Genomic DNA, 3627 nt, shown 5'->3' with positions numbered 1-3627 from the left:
TACGTGTCTGCCCGCCACTCTGCCAACCACCTCTGCCAATCACCTCTGCCAACCGTCTTCCCTGGGTCCCCCTTCCAGGAGCTGTTCCCATTCCTCTGTGCCCTGCCCCCCATCCGTTCCCCCCACCTTCCCAATCCTCTGCTCTCATATCCCCTGGGCCGCCTCCTCAGCACCCTCCCCTCCTCCCCTCCCTTCCTTCCCCTCTCCCACCCGCTTTGAACTCTTCATCTCGTCTCCGTTTTTTGCTTTCACCCTCAGGAAAGGTCAGGTGGGTGGCACCTCTGCTGGTGCCCGGCATGACCCACACTGTCTTGTCTGGGTTTTGAGCCCTTCATCAGCCACTGCGGACTGCCTCAGGGTCCGGCTCCCTCAACCCTGGAGGCCCTGTGGCAGCCAGATCTCCAAGGCTCTAGTGCCACCTATGGGCCCTGGTGGAGAACACCCAACAGGCCCGGCTGCCTCCCTTGGCTCCAGTCCCCAGGCCGGGTCCACCCACCTCTGGGACTTGGGTCACCTGGGAAACCATTTTCCCCTTTTCTCCCTTGAATATGGGCCCAGGGCACGTTGTGACACCAACTGTAACCTCCCGGTCACATCAGGTAAGACCCAGCCAGGTAACAGCCCCAAGAGGAGGGCATAGGGCCACCTGCCTATGTCAGCTCCACAGGCCCCGGGGGCCACATGCTGAGATGGCAGTCACCGGCGGCACCTGGGTGCCAGGGCCGGGCCGGGCCCCTGAGGGAGGGCGTGTGCGGAGACTCCCTGGGCAGGCCAGCCGCTGGGTCCGGTGACAACGGGAATAATCCACAGGACAGGTGAGTGGGGACAGTGTGACTAGGAGTCCGAGGCAGAGGGACCTACCTGTGGGAGCAGGGCCAGGCCGTCTCCCCGGGGACCCTGAGGGGCTCTAATGACAGCTCCCCCCCGGGCGGCCAGGGCCAGCCTGAACATGGAGACTCCCCCAGCCAAGAGGGAGAGGCCTTTCTCCATGTCTCCTGGTCACACGGAGAGAGGACTTCGTAAAGGGACAGAATCCCAAACTTGGAAATAATTTTAAAAAACACAGAAAGCGATTCCTTCCTCCCAGACTTTTGTAGGCACCAGCAGGCCTCCTCTCAGCCCTGGAAACGGGAAAATCCCGGCTCCCAGCCACAGTGACAGGCTCCCTGGCGGTGCCCCACGAGCGGGGCAGAGCGCTGCCCAGCATCCCCGGGGGCTCATTTCCCAGAGCCCCAATCTCTGGACCCTCAGACAAGAGAGGCCTTTGAAACCAGCCACGCTTCCTGCCCTCAGGGCTGTCCCAGCATCACACCCTGCCTGCCGCCTGGGGGAGGAGCTACAGGGAGGAAGGAGAGGCAGAGGCAGGTCGGGATTAGGATTTACTCCTAGAGTGGCTGGAGTGTCATTCGCCCCGTACTGAGGGCCCCGGGCGCATTTACAACGATCTGAACACAGACTGAACCAGCGCTGTGTGCTGGGAACTAGGAACCGCCACCGGTGACACTAAAAGGGGATCATTAAGCAAGAGAAAGGAGAGCCGCACGAGCACTCGGAGCTGTTACCAAGAGCCCGGCCTGACGCCGCAGCGTCCTCTCCCGCAGGGACGCCAGCGTCCGGGGGACACGTGGCTGGGCAGGGACCTCTCCGCCACCGGCAGGAAGGCTGCTCACAGGAGTGAGGGCCCTGGGGCCTGTACTCCCTCTTGTGTGGCATGTGCGATATACCCCATTGCCCAGCTCTCAAGGAATAAAAGAGGGTGCGTGTGTAAGTGCACACACAACCGCGTCTCTGTCCCCTTCCCTCTTGCAGCATCCACGCTCAGTGAGCACCTGCTATGGACCCGGTGCTGCCTCTGGATGGGCAGGGGTGAAGGGCCTGGTCCCCCCTGAAGAGATTGCATCTCTGTTTGCCTCGTGCCATTTCCGTCCGCTTGCACAGAACTCCCCACTCCCTAGCCTGGACGTCCCGCACACCTGAGGGTCAAGGCCCTCGCTTCAGTGGTTTTAAGAGAAAAGAGAGTTTCTGTGTACGTGTTCACGAGGAACTGGAAAGAGATACCCAGTGACAGAATTCAGCTAATTAGGATGAGGGCTGTCATTTCAATATTGACAGTGTTTTTTTAACTCAGACACATTTCAAACACTTCAAACGCTGAGAAAAGTGGCAATTAAGGGGAGTCTTGAATCCAAAACGCTAACAGAACCTTCTCAAAGGCTTAAGCACCATAGAATCTTCCTTGGGAGGGGGATGAGGGCGTCAGAAAAGAAATGTCCTGGCATTTTTAGGTGCTGTTGCCCTTTAAGGCCTTAAAGAAGAATCGCTATGACCACGATCCCTACTGAGCACTCATTCATCTCGTGTGTGAAAGTCCTGGGCCTGCTCTTCGCGACAAACAATAAGCCCTTTAGAGGTTTCTGGGAAATGAGTATAAATTACAAGAAATGCAGTAGCAATTATGAAAATTCAATATGCTAGCTGTGCAGGAAATTTAAAGAGCCAAGACAAACAGAACTAGGAGGGAAGGTGTAAATTATGTCTGTGCGCACGCATTACCTGGCGTGATTTGTGGGCCAGGCTCACATTTTTATGACTTTTCTTCCGTAAATAAAACCCGCAGAGTAATCACTAAAACTTGTATTTACAACCAAAGCTACACTGGAACAACTGTCAGCAGTGACAGCCTGGATCTCCATGAACGGCACCTCGCGGACTTAGTGACCGAGAGTCACCGACTGACGGAGAAATCAAGGCGCAACGTGGAACCACCTGCCCTCCTGCCCTAACCCCCCCCCCCCCACCGCGTCACGTGCCATGTAAATACTTTGAGGGACATTCCTGGAAACCTAGCTTTCACACACACCCCTCCCTTTAGTTTTCCCAAAGAAAAGAGCTGTTTTAGCCCCGTTTGGAATGCGCATGCTTGCCGAGGGCAGGACTGCAATACACCAGGACTGCTGACATCTCGGTCAGATAATTCTTTGTTGCAGGAAGCTGTGCTGTGCGTCGTAGAAGACTCGGCAGCATCCCTGGCCTCTACCCACCAAATTCCAGCAGGACCCCGCCCCGCACGCTGTACCAACCAAAATACCCAGACGCTGACAAATGCAACGTGCCCGCAGTGAGCAACATGGCCCCGAGCTGAGAGTTGCTGTTCTAAGATCTATCACCAGAGGATGATGGCTTCCATGCAGGCTCCGCTAAAGCCACATTTTAAGATGCACCATCCAGTCCGTTTCAGTTCAAAAGACAAAATAGCCCCCCAAGTGGATTACAGCTATAGCTTTCCTATTGAATTTCTCTTTATGTCGTGTATCGATGTTTGAAGAGCGATCTGTGTTCTCAGTTTCATTTCGTTGGGCTCACTCCGGGCATGAGATTAGATTCCAAGGTGGGCCTGGAATTTATAAGGTGGTGCGAACAGAGAACGAGCGCTTGACTCACAGGGTCAGGGCTCCCCAGGAACCAACGACATTCCCAACCAAGGGTCGCTTCTGCCCCCAGTGGACAGTAATAAATGGGGCTGATAGTTTTAGATCCCCAAACACCTTCCCATGTCCTCTGTCCTGGAGGTTTCTCACGAAGAAAAGAAACGAGGGTAAGTTAGGAACCGAGGACAGGAGGAAGGGA

The sequence above is a fragment of the Myotis davidii genome, unplaced genomic scaffold, assembly GCF_000327345.1.
Source record: "Myotis davidii unplaced genomic scaffold, ASM32734v1 scaffold580, whole genome shotgun sequence".
NCBI classification, from domain to species: Eukaryota; Metazoa; Chordata; class Mammalia; order Chiroptera; family Vespertilionidae; genus Myotis; species Myotis davidii.
The sequence above is the reverse complement of the archived record's forward strand: the minus strand, read 5'-3'. Positions refer to the sequence as shown.